Consider the following 16,004-nt stretch of genomic DNA (forward strand, 5'->3'; position numbering starts at 1 on the left):
GAGACATTTCGAAATGCTGAGGCCACAATTTGCAGTGCCATATGCACCGCACATGCTGTTTTTCTTGATAAAACCATGGAAACCCATGCTTTAGGGGTTTTTAAACAAACGAACCAACCAACCAACTCGTACCGGAGGATCAGAGCCCAAAACAAGGAAGAATGCACCCCCTTTGAGTTGCTCATTATTACTGTTTTATTAGCTGCAGTGTAGTTGTAGCCAGGTCAGTCCCTGGCTAGTAGCAAGACAAGGTGCGTGAGGCAATATATCTTAGTGGATCAAACGTCTGTTGGTGAGAAAGACAAGCGTTCAAGCCACACAGCAAGTGCTCTTCTTCAGGTCTGGGGAAAGTACAGCTAAGTGCACAGTGGAACAGATTGTTTAGCATCAGTAGCTGGCACATTTCAATACTTTCCCAGACCTGAAACAGAAATTGCCTCACTCACCTTGCCTCTCTCTTTTATTAATTTGGTTGGTTTCAGTTTCTCTCAGCATCGCATACAGTGGGTGAAATCCTGGGCCCAGTGAAGTCAATGGGAGATCTTTCTTTTGATCAGGAGGTCTGTGGACCTGGTACAGCCCTTAGTGTGTTTGTATTTTTATTAATCAGTATTTGTATCCATACATCTACTCAGAAGTTTTCTCACTAGATTTTATAAGACTTTTAGGTGCAGTTCTGTACCCTCACTCCTATGGTATAATCTGTCCTTCTTGTGTACTTTAGTACCAGGATTTTCAGTATACTATAAACTATAAGAAAGTTTAGTGTCAAGTACAGATTAAGAGTGATTCCATTAAGAATATGCCCCCAGAGAATGCTGCACAAGTGGGTCAGGCCACTGCAAATTAGTTTAGTGCCAGAGTACTCCCTGTGACCATGAGAGTAATGCTACTAGTCTTGCAAAAAAACCTCCATCTTCCATTGTCCAATAGCCCCGAACTTCCAAGCCTTCAAAATATCATGTTGGCAAACTTTGGGTATTTGTGACTCTCACCTATGTCCCATTTATTCCTTTGTGACAGATTTACAGCTTGGTGTTTATTTAATGATAATCTAGCCAAGCCAATATCCTGTAGCATTTCTCAGGCAGCTATATTGTGTTGAAGGATCTGTTCACACTATGCCAAACAACAATACTTACCCAGCTGAAATAGCAGGGGAATTTTCATAGGGAGAATGGAATTTGGCCTGAATAGCATTCCTACATCCGCAAGTTGTTTAATGAGATTTGTGTTCACCACAGTGGCCAGGATCTCATCTTTCAAAACACAACACCACAATGTCGCTCCAGCAGCACAATGCCCTATGACATGTTGGAGCATTGTCTTAGTACAAACCGAAGGAAGAGCACCACTTACTGCATCACCGTACTACTTCTTGCAATACCCTACGTTACCCCTAGAGGTCTTGTCTCTACCGTGAGGCCTGATCTGGTCACAACACTCTCTTGCTTTGGAGCATCCACCCACTTACGGCTCAAATTTCTTAGCTGTGGGTTCAGATTTGTGTGCTTGTGTGACTGGCGTTCCTGAGAACCACTAAGAAACCCTGAGACAATGTCCTCAGTCCTTTCATGACATTAAAAATAAGGCTTTGCTAATACGCTCTTAAAGCTATGACTTTTTTTGGCAGTTCTCCTGTCAAATAAATTCTCTTCCACTCCGGAATGAAAACTCAAGTCCATCTGACACCACTTAGACTTGAATTCATCCAGGCAACAAAGTAAGAAAGATATTAGTTTAATCGGCTGGCAGAAGGCTCAGCTCAGTCAGTAGTCCTTCTCTCTGACATTCATCAGAGCTATTTAAACTAGTCGTCTACAAAGGGGCGGGGACTGTGTTACTGGAATACATATTAAACAATGCAAACTAGGACCCGTAGGGATTATTCATCGATTAGACAATTTCCAAGAGAAATTTGCGCTGTTTCAAGGCTGCATCATAGAAGAAATCAAAAACTAGTTTAAGTGATGGTCAAGTAGTCAGTCATATAAGGTCAACTACCTTCCTTCAGGAGACCTCCCAGAGATTCATCATTTGTGAAGTACAAATGTTTATTAATATTACTAGGTCCTGGTGATATTAGTGCTAGAAGCAGGTATCTAGGTACCCATAGGTTTATTAGTGGTTGAATTTTAGACATTTATATTTGAATATTGGCCTGATATTATTAGAGAGGCATGTTCTAGTGGGGTGAATGTAGGACTGGCAGCCAGGAACTCTCTACTTCTAATAGCAGGTCTAACACAGACTCCCTCTTGACCTTGGACAGGTCACTTAGACCCAGATCCTCAAAGATATTTAGGCACATCACTTCCAATGAAATCAGTGGAGTACCTTGAAGATCTGGGCCTTAGGGCCTTTAAAATAAACCATGTTGAAGGGACTGGTTCCAGGATGATTGTCCCCCAGCACACTTAATGCACCGTTCCATGCTGCAGTATAGATAAGACCTGTGTTTCCCTGCAGCCTTGAACCTTGCTACAGAGCTGTATGTGTGTGGAGATATAGGTCCCAATTAAACTGCCAGACAGAGCCGTACTTTAACTCTGTTAGGTTACAAAGGAGGTGGAAGAATATCAGGTGGAAGAATTGAGGACAGGAATTTTCAGAATTGCTGGAAAAACAGAGGACAAAAGAAGCTCTACAAGCTGCAGTTGTTCCCAGAGGTCCAGCCAGAGAACTAGAAACAAAACAAGCAGTTTTATCTGCAGGATAGCTGGTCAGTGACTGATCTGTTAACTACCTCCACCACAGAAACAGGCTGCCCTGTAGGTTGGATACTACTTATTAAGAAAGCTTTGCCTCATGCTCATGTGTGTCCGTATGACATGGTCAGGGGCGGCTCCAGGCACCAGCGCAGCAAGCGCGTGCCTGGGGCGGCAAGCCGCGGGGGGGGGAGGCGGTGGCCTGCCGGTCGCTGTGAGGGCAGCAGGCAGGTGGTTTTCGGCGGCACGCCTGCAGGAGGTCTGCCGGTCCCGCGGCTTCGGCGGCAATTCGGCGGCGGGGACGCCGAAGGCGCGGCACCGGCAGACCTCCCGTAGGCATGCCTCTGAATCGGCGTGACCAGCGGACCGCCCGCAGGCGCACCGCCGAAAGCTACCTGATTGTCATGCTTGGGGCGGCAAAAAACATAGAGCCGCTCCTGGACATGGTAGCATTTACTTAGAAATGGTAAGAAAAAAAGCTGCCTTCTAAACTGTTCCTTGTAAGAGATTTAACTCCCCTTTTAAAACTGGGTGCTGAATCTTATTTATTAAGCATTATCTAATCTGGATCCATAAAGTGTGGTCTTGTAGGTCTTTCACAAATGACAGGGTCTATACCACCAACCGAGGAAGATAGTGACTGCACTGAAGCACCTAGACTATGACCAAACTGGCAGTTTTCCAGAGCACTAAAAAAATAAAAATAAAAAAAATTGTAAGTTCAGAGCAAGCTGCAACCAGCAATTCACCTCACAGGTACTTCCCAGAACTAGCCACACCTTGCTGGTGCTAGTCAGTCTTTGTTGTTTTTGAACATCAGAGCTGTGCCCTTGAACCGTGACTGTTTTAAATTAAGAGAAGACATTTTTAATCAGGTACTTTCCAAGCTCAACTATAGTTTTACAGTATATTGAAACTTTTCCTTCCTTTTCTCCAGGATGTTTAAAGTCATTAGTCCACACCAGCTTCTCTCAGTCCTGCTAGAGAAGGATAAGGAAAGACATGAGTGAAAAAGTCTTTGAGTTATATATTCTACATGTTCTTGGTCAAAAAAACAACCCACAAACTTTTGATCATAATAAAGTATGAAGTTTTCTTCATAAAGCTGAAAGAGTGTGAGGGAGTGGGAGTCCTGAGGGAACCCTGGAAACAAAAATATCACTCTGTACAATTTCCTTCCTATAATAAAAAGGAAGTCTCAGAATTCTTTGCTTGAAGCGCAGCTATGCCTTTGTTCAGTACATCCTCTCTGCTCTAACACCGGGAATTTTTTTTTAATATTATCTTAGTGACAGCAGTAGTATGTGACTCAAGCCACATTAGAAAGGAGCCCTATGATTGCCTCTACAAATGTATCTATATTGCCCGCACAGGAATTATACAAATAAGGACCTATCTTGCAGTGATAATAATCAAGCTCTCAAATGCAGGTTTTGAGGTCTGTTCCGGGTTCAGGCACATGCATGAGGTGCTGATTGCCTTCAAACGAAGCGCTTACTGTCATATCCAAATCCAGAGGACTCAGGATATACCCTGGATCTAAACTTTGGCTGTGGGTCCAGATGTGAACTTGAATGTGGGTCCATCTCGGTATTATACAAAAGACTGTGTTCTAGTCTCTTTGCACTAATTGGAGGGAGGGATAGCTCAGTGGTTTGAGCATTGGCCTGCTAAACCCAGGGTTGTGAGTTCAATCCTTGGGGGGGGGCACTTAGGGATCTGGGGCAAAATCAGTACTTGGTCCTGCTAGTGAAGGCAAGGGGCTGGACTTGATGACCTTTCAAGGTCCCTTCCAGTTCTAGGAGATAGGATATCTCCATTAGCTGATACTGTGGTTGAAGACAACCTAAGCCTTGTCCACACTATAGTATCTGCTACTACTAGCACCCAAGGGGTGGCACCAGAGGTCAACTTTGCTAGAGCACATAAACCCAGATTGGTGGAGTTCTCATCCCCTCCAAAGCTTAACTATGGAGAAAACTGGTCCTTCGTTTTCCCCATGACTGACTTTTTAGATATTGCACATCTCATCTGAACTGTTCTCTCTCACTCATTAAAATTCTCCCATACACACAAGTTCTTTTAGATCAGATATTAGTTAAGGGAAAGGACATGGATATTCCAATACAATACCTACAGATTGAACTGAAGCAAAACTTGTTAGTATTACTTTGAAAAAGCAGTGTCACAAATTGCAGATTACTTGGTTTAAAAAGCAATCAATACTGCAGAAGCCAGAGGTGATGGATTCAGTTTGCATTGTTCTTGCTAGCTGCACAGGGAGATTCTGGATGTAGGTATCACCACTCATATTTAAGACAGCAATGACAGGACTGTTGAAATGAATAGGAACTGGAGGTAATCTGCAGTGTACTTTTACCTACCAAATAACTGATTGCTCTTCAGGGCAGTTTCCACAAAGTAATTCATCTCTCAGAGGGGTTGCCGTGTTAGTCTGAATATTGCGTCTGATGAAGTGGGCATTCACCCACGAAAGCTTAAAGCTTATGCTCCAATACTTGTTAGTCTTAAAGGTGCCACAGAACCCTCTGTTGCTAATTCATCACTGTGATCCATTACTTTAAAATATCTCCGAACAACATTAATCACAATGGGACTGATCCTGCATCCTTTGCACCTATAGGTGCCACCGGAGTCAGGGGGAGCTTTGGGTGCAGAGGGAGTGCAGGCTAAAACCCCATATCTAATTGCAAAGAAGAGTAAATCACTAAAAAGCATTTGGGAGCCTTGGCTATATGTAACAGACAGGAAGCCTTCACCTTGAAAACCCTAATTATGGAAAGTAGCACTGAAAGGGGTGGCTTTCCTGTTACAAAGCATGGGAAGTCAACTCATCCAAGTTGTAATTCAAGTGCTGCAATTTAGTTTTTGGTGTGTCTGTCACTTAATAGCCATTAAACTAATTGTTCAATTAACCCAACAGTTTTAAATTCCAGAGTTTGCTTTAAAGAGTTTCTAATTCCTGCTATTTTTGAATTGCAAGTCTATTCCATTTATTTATTATTTGTATTCCAGTGTTGCCCAGAGATCTCAGTGAAGAATGTACATATGGTCGGAAGCCAGCTCTGCCCCAAGGAGTTTACAATTCAGGGTCCTGACCCTGCAAATGCTAGTAATCCCATTGAAGTTAAGACCATGCATAATCCCTTGCACAGTCAGGGTCTAAAGTGACTGATAGTGGGTGGGAGAAAGGAAGTATTATTCCCATTTTATACATTGGAAACTGAAGTAAGAAGCTAAGTAACTTGCCCACAGGGATTGTCACCAAGCCAGGAAGTGAACCAAAATATCCTGAGTTCCAGTCCAGTGCCTTAGCCACAGGGTCAACCTTCCTCTCATTCAGTTCTATTTTATACTGTCAACAGAGGCATCTACTGGAAAGCATCATCGCTAAGGTGATTGTCCCAATAAAAGGCAGCTCCCCTATTCGCTGAATGAGCTGCTGAAACACTGCTGGGAAGGTTTGTGGGGTTTCTTAATGAGTACATTGATACAGCGGGCACAGCAGCACTCATGCTGGCTACGTGTTTCCATTCCACCCCTTTGGTTTCTTTCAGTCAACTTCTTGAAGACTTTCAAAATTGGGTCTGAAATTTTCCAGGTTTGGTCCTGTGACGATGCACTGTATATGATTTTATGAAAGTATGCTGATGAGTGTGAATATAATGTAACTAAAAGATGCTTCATGCAAAAGGTCTCTTGTAAGTTATCATTACAAAGCTTATAATCTACTGAGTGTGGTCATCCTATTTGTATAAATGTATCACTTGTATCTGAAACTAGAAATATGAAATATAACTCTGAGGTCCTAGAGTTATGCTAAGTGTGGGCCATCAATGGTGATTTGGAATCTTAATGGCTCCCATTAACCAGGACAATTGACTGTAGATGGCTATGTTTTACTTGTAAGTCTTCCTGTATACGTGTGTGCTGGCAAGTGGATAATGAAGTCGTACAGTGACATGTGATCATGTCACCTGAACTGGAATCCATCTTTAACCTGGTGTCTTTCCATTGAGAAGGAGGGGTGGGAACCCAGAGGGACAAAGGATTCCCACCTTATGCAAAAGATATGTAAGTGGGTGGAACAGAACAAAAGGGGCAGCCATCATGAGAAATCCCCTAGCTACCACCTGAGCTGGAACAAGGGCTGTACCAGGGGAAAGGACTGTGCCCAGACTAGGAAAGTGTCCAGTCTGTGAAAGAAGCTTATTGAAACATCGCTGAGGGTGAGATTTTATCTGTATTCAGTTTTATTACTGTACTAAGCTTAGACTTGCATGTTTTATTTTATTTTGCTTGGTAATTCACTTTGTTCTATCTGTCATTACTTGGAACCACTTAAATCCTAATTTCTGTATTTAATAAAATCACTTTTTACTTATTAACCCAGAGTATGTATTAATACCCGGGGGGGGGGGGCAAACAGCTGTGCATCTCTCTCTATCAGTGTTATAGAGGGTGAACAATTTATGCGTTTACCCTGTATAAGCTTTATCCAGAGTAAAACGGATTTATTTGGGGTTTGGATCCCATTGGGAGTTGGGCATCTGAGTGTTAAAGACAGGAACACTTCTCAAGTTGCTTTCAGTTAAGTCTGCAGCTTTGGGGCACGTAGTTCAGACCCTGGGTCTGTGTTGGAGCAGACTAGCATGTCTTGCTCAGTAAGACAGGGTGCTGGAGTCCCAAGCTGGCAGGGAAAGCAAGGGCAGAAGTAGTCTTGGCACATCAGTTGGCAGCCCCAAGGGGGTTTCTGTGATCCACCCCGCCACAGGTCCCACCCAGAGATACGTTATAGATCAGCTCAAAAATAGGTTCACAGTTTGAGATGGGGGGGAAGTCACATATGCTTTTCCATTGAGAGATTCTTGCAACCTTTCTTGAAGTACTCTGTAGCCCAAACAGCTAAAATTAGATAGCTCAAGTGTAATAGAGAAACAAGTCGGTGAGGAGAAGTGCTTTTGAACACCTTGGGGAAGAGTTGGGTTTAATTCAACTGAAGGTATGTCTACACGGCAAAAAGTGTGATCTTAACTCCACTTAGCTAATCCACATTAGTTAACTTGGGTTAGTACAGCAGTGAAGACACAGCAATTAATCTCAACTCAGGGTAGCAGCTGGAGTAAAGGCCGATAGGGATCTTGGGGTTGAACTTGAGCTGCTAACCCAAGTTACCACGTTTTCACTGCCATTAGAACTCAAGTTAGCTAACCAAAGTGAAAAACACACACTTTTATTTATTTATTCAGCGCAGTGGAGGCATATGCAGAGTTATGAGCTTTTGGGAAAATAGGTCACATTTGATATGTGACCAATGCAACCTTTTAGCCTTGTCTGGAGTGCAGACAGGAGAGTCTTTAATGCTGCAGCTAAATTAGCCAGGTGTGAACAGACTCCTTCCAACAACCACCACTCTCAGCCAGTTCCCATCTCTTGAAGAAAGGCACCAAGCCTTCATTGGGGGTTCACAGGTAGAAGCTTCAGTCTCACCTTGTCATCTGCAAGTGCTTCACCCACATCCATCTTCCTCCTTTGTTCCAATTAAAGGGGCATCTACTGGGGTCTGCAGCCCATTGTAACAAAAGCCAAAAGGACAAGGGGCCACTTACATCAGGTTGCCATGAATAGAAGAGTCAGTAAACAAGCTCACCAATGCTACGTGCCACCTACTCCACTCCATCAGTTCATATACCGTACCTTGAAACCCCTCACATACAACTCCCCAGCAGAGCCCAGCCAACTCCCCAGCCCACCCCAGTGCTTTGGGAGCAAAGCCCATTTGTAAGTACAGGAGCTATACATGAGCCCAGCTGGTCCATCTCCTACCACTCCTTGGGCTTGCATTAACCCCTTCCTTACCCTCAGGGAGCATGGGGTCATACAGCCCCTCCTGGGCACACTGCAATGTTTAGTCCAGATGCAGAGTGAATAAACCAGGGCTCTGCCTCATTCAGTGCATATTTATTTTGTAGGACAGTTAGCAAAGGGCTCACTGCTGTGGCAGGAGCAGGGATAGAGCGTTCCAATGGTGTTTATCCAAATCTGTCAATAGCATAGAATTGCTGATTCCTTTAAAACAAAAACCTACCAAGCCCACCTCCATAAAACTACACTACGAGAATGCGAGGGCGGATAGCAAGCAACTCCAGAGCAAGGAAATGACAAGGCCTTCAACATGTCTACATACATGCATCATACTAAGCATTGGCTTAAGCCTTGACACGATCAAGACCAAAGCAAGGCCTATCACACTAGGGTGGTCCCCTGAGAATCCTTTCCAGCCTCAGTCACTCACCACAACAACTCCAGATCACTGTCACCACCATCACCTTTTATTGGATTCTTCCAGCAGGCCACAGCCTGTAGCATTAGTAATATATATTTACCCACTTGCTGCTAGGAAAGGGAATCATACTAGCAGTATCTAAGCCTGTCTATGCCAGGCTTCCTTCCTGTCTGTTTACATAATCCCAGCTGCTACAAGGGGGGGGGGTGTTCTTCCCCCTCAATTAGCCCTTCAGCTGTAGCTCTACTCAGTTAATTGACACCCCCTGTCAACTATCTGTCTTTGAATTAGGTCCTAATTACTATAGCCTGGTGGGTATTAGAGAGGACAGGGTGCTGATTTAGCACCTCTGTAGCAAGGACCCAATCCTGCCAGGAGCTCATGCAGAGCTAATTGCAGGCTGAGACAGGGCCTATATTTGCATTAGACCTGAACAAAAATTGGATGTTTTTGGTTTGGGGGCCGAACCAAAATGTCTGAAAAATAAAAAATTGGTTCTGCTCAAACCAAAAGTGGGGTAGGTTTTTTCCAGTTTTTCTCAGCAAAACAAAACCATTTGGTTTTGGATCAAACAAAATATTTTGTTTGACCCCCAAACAATTTTTTTTTTCAGTTTTTTTGTTTAGTTTTGGGACATTTTTAGATTTTTTTTCCCTTTTAAAAAATAGCTACATTTCAAAATGAAACACTATTTCTGAACTAAAAGTTGAAACAAAACATTTCAAAATGGCTGGGATGAATCATTTCAACCTTTTCAAAAAACAAATTCTTCCATTTTTTTCAGCCTAAACTATTGACCGAATTTCATCTGAATTCATGAGTCATGTCAGTGCCTGTCAAAATGAATATTTTGACAAATTTACTGTTCCCTGAAAAAACTTCCTCAGCTCTACTTTGCATGTGCAACAGTGCACATTGGCCCATTGTTTGTGTGCATTATGATTTGGGCCCTGATCCTGCACTGAGTGCTAGATGGGTAGACCCCCTGTGCCCATGCACAGCCCCATGACTTCAATGGGACACTGCGTACATCCAGAGTCTGTCCTTGCAGAACTCATTGCAGGATCAGGGCCAAAGCAATACAATATGACATCATTTGTTTCCCTTACAAACTTAAGTGCAACTCTCTAGCATCTTGAAACATGGGCTCCATATGCCAGACAAATACAGCCATGAAAGTCAAGCACACAGTAGACTGTGCTAATACAACGTGTAACACAGACGAAGCAGAACAACATAGGCCTTAGCTACACAAGGACAGTTTTTAAAAGTGTTCCTACTCTTGTTTGCAGGTGAACCAGAATTAGCAATGGTGGGCAACTGCTCCAGTATTTCCCTAGTATAGCCAAGGCCCCAGGGTGATGGAGAAAATGTGCAGATAACTAATCGGCAAATTAACATGGATTTTGACTATCTGCATACTTAACTGGTTCATCTCCTGCGTGGCCGCTAAAGAAGGCTTTGCGGCTGGTTGATAAGAGAACGTGTAGTACACAGGTCCCAATGCTGCAGTGAGCTCCAGCTGGGGGACCTTATTACAAGACCAGGCCAAAGTTACGGAATAAAACAGAGATTAGAAAAGTTATCAGAGAACAACTCTGTCTAGAAACCTAGTGTGGAACACTGCGACAATAGAATAGGGTAACCCCAACAGGATGCAAAAATATGTCAACCTGTTGCTCCTGTATTTAGGGTGGTAGAAAAATCCTGTCTCATAGTGCATTATCTAATAGGCCTAAACTTGCAACAGTGATTGATTTGGGATGCTCAACCCGAGACACCTGAAGGGGCCCTAAACACTGAGCAGCTGCCCTCTGAAAATCAGCCCCCTTTCAAATGTCTGAGGTTGGACAACCTGAAGTTGAAGTACCAAAATCATTAGCCAGTTTTGCAAATGCAGGCCGCAGTGTGTAATCATGTAATGAAATGATTTGTTACTGTATGCAGAGCCCTATTTTGGTGTTGAGTTATTACAGACAGTATGAATTATTTCAATTAAACCTGCCTCACCAGCTAACCAGCCCCTCTGCCCGAACAGCCCAGAAGAGCTTAGCCCTTCCAGATTAATTGCATCCTGCAATGCAGCCAATTATATGGTCAAAATAACTGCAATGGCTGTTTTCCACTGTTAGACTTAAGTGGCGAATGCAGTTGGGCCTATGAAGCTCCATTCGCCGTGGTATACTTCTGGTCAGCGCAAAGTGGGTGTATCTGACCACCCCAGTATGAGGCGATGGCCACTTGGGCCCATGGGTCTTCTCTTTAAAGTATTTTATTTCCCTATGCTTGCCTGTCACATGCTTCAGCACCCTTTCCTCTCCCAGTGTGTCGCTCTGTTAATAAATTGTAATATGTATGACATATGTCATAGCAGAGGTGTGTGTACAATCTGTCTGTCAAGCATAAGGTATTAGAAGCGTCATCCTGTCTACCTGCAGATCTGAGAAAACAGAGCAAGCTGCTTACTGAGAGAGCTGGGAGTTGAACTGCAGACCCAGAGAGTGCTCTCCTGCTGGGGTAAGTTGGCATAGCTCCACTGAAGTGGCTAAGGATCTGGCCTGCAGTTTGTGAGCTTGTGAAGAAGTCTGGCTGCCCAAACAGCATCTGGCATAGAGAGGAGACTGTCAGAAAGGATATTGTAACAGGGCAGGCTGTTAACGTGACCTCAGGTCAGACTGTGCTCTTAGCCACTTGGCTGTATAACAGGCATAACTCACGTGAAATCCAGGGAGTTCCTCTGGGTTGCTGATGGTGTAATTGAGAGCAGAATCTGGCCCTGTGGCTCTGAACTACATGTGGGGCCAGATTCTCAGCTTGTGCCAATCAGCATCACTCCAATGAACTCCACCGAAGGAGGAGGAAGGGACTAGGTCTTTCGGAAATCAGGCACTCAGCACGAACATAGTGTGAATACCAGGGGGTAGTGGGCTGAATGAAGTCTGTGGGAGGTCTCGGGAAAATAAGAGTTTAGGGATATGATTTGGGTGACTATATTTTAAAACAGAAAGCCCCATTGCAATTCCCTCCTAGGTTCTGCCCACCAGCGTATTTTTCACCCTGTTGGTGTCACTAGGCATAGCTACCAGGTAACTCGGGGGAGTGGAAGGCCATAAGTGCCGATGAAACTCCTTTGCTCTGGGTCTAAGTGAGCCACAGTGACTCCATCTTGTGAACTTTCACCTACTTCTATGCTAACTGCTTACATGCTGAAGCAGGCTGAAGCAGAAATGTAATGGTCAGCTTTTTTCTAGCAGACAGCTGCTGTTTTGCTCGCACTAACAGAAACTTAGTGATAAGACGGGGGAAGACTGCTGCACAGGCCTTGCAAGGCCAAAAGATAAGCAGGCGAAGGGAAAACTTTTCTAACATGCACAATGTGTACCTGCTTTAACTGCTATTGGGTAGGGAGGGGTATAAGGGAGAAACCAAACAAAAGGCTTACTGAACACAGCTTGGAATATAAAAGAGAAAACTTGCTTGTATGTGCTGTGCTTGATTTGAGACGTGCCTGTCTCCCTGCACCACTTTGAGATCTCAAATAAACTTGGTTTACTTCTCCACACCTGGTGTGTCTATTAGTGCGGCGCACACCGGGCAACGAACCCTGCTGCTGCCTCCTCAGGCGCTTTGGGCTGGCAACAACCCTGTTCTCCCATACTCCTTTTTTGCTCTTCATCTCACCTCAAGTCAAGTCCTACCTTCCTCCTTGCTTCTCCGCTCCATTCTTCTGCCTCAGAAGCTCAGCCCTAGCGGGCTGCATCACTGTTTCCACAATGGCTCAGTAAGTCTAGTATGATGAATATTACAGGCCCCAGTTGAGGAATAAGGAATCTGCCACCAGGGGAGGGGATTTCCGTCTGGTATGATACGTGTCGATAAAGCTTGCTTCTACTCCGAATGAGATCAAAGGGAGCTGTGGCAGTAGCACCTGTGAAAATCAGGCTGTTTTTATTCAGGTGCCCAAATATCAGAGCCAACTGAAATTTTTTCACAGAAATATTTCTGTGACCCAAAAATGGGTCTTCTGATCAAACTGAATTTTTGTCTTAGAAATGCCTTAGTGTGGTGGAAATTTTCTGGGCTTCTGATGAAAAATTGGAAACTGAAAATGTTAACAGAAAAAAATATATATATTTTACCAAAAGCAGTTTGCAAAAATAGCATTTTCTATTTCTGGTTTAAGATTTTTGTTAAAAAAAAAAAAAGTTCCTGGGAAATTTTGCATGCAGATTTAGGTGCTTATCTTTAGCCACCTAAATACAAAGTAAAGAAGAAAGTAAAGCATAAAGAAGTACAATGTACATTGTTTTGATGTCGTAGCCTTAATAATTTTTTTTTTCTTTTACAAACTCGTGTTTCTTTGCTTACTCTCTAATTCACAAAAAGCATCTGTCATTTGCAACGGGTTCCCTAGTCTTAGGTCCCAGTACTGCTGAAATGTGAGCTAGTGGGGATCTCTTACACTGAATTCAATGGTATTTTGCACTGTGTAACTCCATGCAGTCATAAAGATTCACACCAATACATCTATTTGCAGGATTGGGTCCATAATAGGAAGTAGTGAAGTTTTGCTCTATAGATGTGCCTGGTGAGAAATGAACTCAATACAGTCCAGGGGTAGTACTGGTATAATTTTGAGATCTTTTATTCCAAAGTTTAACTGAAAGCTAGAAACCCAGGTTTAGCTCTCCATTGCATTCATGTTATTTCCCCAACTGGTAAACGGCAATAACAGTACTTTTTATAAAGGGACGAATCATTTATGAGAGGCATATATATCTCTCCCTTGCCACACTCCCTCACATACACATCACCTCCAAACCCATTGGCCAGCTACATTTTGGACATGTGGGTTCCTGCTCATCTTAGCCACTCTTTGGCCTGGTCTACACTACGTGTTTAGGTCGACTTTAGCAGCGTTAAGTCGAATTAAGCCTGGACACGTTCACACGACGAAGCCCTTTCTTTCGACTTAAAGGGCCCTTTAAACCGGTTTCTTTACTCCACCTCCGACGAGGGGATTAGCGATAAAATCGGCCTTAGGGGGTCGGAATTGGGGTAGTGTGGACGGAATTCGACATTATTGGCCTCCGGGAGCTATCCCACAGTGCTTCATTGTGACCGCTCTGGACAGCACTCTCAACTCAGATGCACTGGCCAGGTAGACAGGAAAAGTCCCGCGAACGTTTGAATTTCATTTCCTGTTTGCTCAGCGTGGAGAGCACAGGTGACCACGCAGAGCTCATCAGCACAGGTAACCGTGATGGAGTCCCAGGATCGCAAAAGAGCTCCAGCATGGACAGAACGGGAGGTACGGGATCTGCTCACCATATGGGGAGACGAATCACTGCTAGCTGAACTCCGAAGCAGTAAACGAAATGGCAAAATATTAGAAAAGGTCTCCAAGGCCATGAAGGACAGAGGCCATAACAGGGACGCACAGCAGTGCCGCGTGAAAATTAAGGAGCTAAGGCAAGCCTACCACAAAGCCAGAGAAGCAAACGGAAGGTCCGGGGCAGAGCCGCAAACATGCCGCTTCTACGCGGAGCTGCATGCCATTCTAGGGGGTGCAGCCACCACTACCCCAACCGTGTGCTATGAGTCCCTCACTGGAGAAAGACACAGGGAAGCGGGTTCGGGGTACGAGGAAGATGAGGATGGAGATAATGTAGATAGCTCACAGCCGCAAGGAAGCGGAGAAACCGGTTTCCCCAACAGCCAGGATATGTTTATCACCCTGGACCTGGAACCAGTAACCCCAGAACTCACCCAAGGCGTGCTCCCAGACCCTGAGGGCACACAGGGGACCTCTGGTGAGTGTACCTTTGTAAATATTACACATGGTTTAAAAGCAAGCGTGTTTAATGATTAATGATTAATTTGCCCTTGCAATCGCGGCCAGTACAGCTACTGGAAAAGTCTGTTAACGTGTATGGGGATGGAGCGGAAGTCCTCCAGGGACATCTCCAGAAAACTCTCCTGGATGTACTCCCAAAGCCTTTGCAAAAGGTTTGTGGGGAGGGCTGCCGTATCCCGTCCGCCATGGTAGGACACTTTACCACGCCAGGCCAATAGCACGTAGTCTGGAATCATTGCATAACAAAGCATGGCAGCGTATGGTCCCGGTGTTTGCTGGCATGCAGACAACATCCATTCCTTATTGCTCTTTGTTATCCTCAGGAGAGTGATATCATTCACGGTCACCTGGTTGAAATGGGGCAATTTTATTAAGGGGACATTCAGAGGTGCCCGTTCCTGCTCTGCTGAACAGAAATATTCCCCGCTGTTAGCCACGCGGTGGGGGGGGGGAGGGGTGAAGTGATCATCCCAGAGAATTGGGTGTGTGTGGGGGAGGGGAGTTAGATGGGTTTGTGCTGCATGTTAACCCTGAAACTGCAGCCCCTCCTTTTACATTGCAAATCCATTTTAAATGGCCAACCCAACGGGTGCTTGGTATGGGAAATGAGAGCACTACTGTTTGAAACCATTCCCACATGTTAAGAAGGTTAAAAAAGCCAAAAGACTGTGTCTTACCATGGCTGCCTGCAAGCTGAAATCTGTGGCCTGGCACTGCGTGAGTGATCTCTCACACCAAACCGGCAGGCCCTCAATATAAGAGGAAAAATGCGACCTTGTAACGAAAGCACATGTGCTGTGTAATGTGAACAGCAAAATTTAACGTGAAAGAGTGTACCCATTGTTCTCTAAAATGTGTCTTTTTTAACCACCTCTCCCTTCTCCTCCACCAGCTGCAAATGTTTCTCCTTCACAGAGGCTAGTGAAGATTAGAAAGAGAAAACGTAGGACGTGGGATGACATGTTCACAGAGCTCCAGATGTCCTCCCACGCTGACAGAGCACAGCAGAATGCGTGGAGGCAGTCAATGACTGATTACAGAAAAGCACAATATGAACGAGAGGAGAGGTGGCGTGCTGAATCGCGGGATGAACAGAGCAAGTTGCGGGCTGAAGATGATAGGTGGCGTCAGC

This window comes from Emys orbicularis, chromosome 5 (genome assembly GCF_028017835.1).
Source record: "Emys orbicularis isolate rEmyOrb1 chromosome 5, rEmyOrb1.hap1, whole genome shotgun sequence".
Lineage (NCBI taxonomy): Eukaryota > Metazoa > Chordata > Testudines > Emydidae > Emys > Emys orbicularis.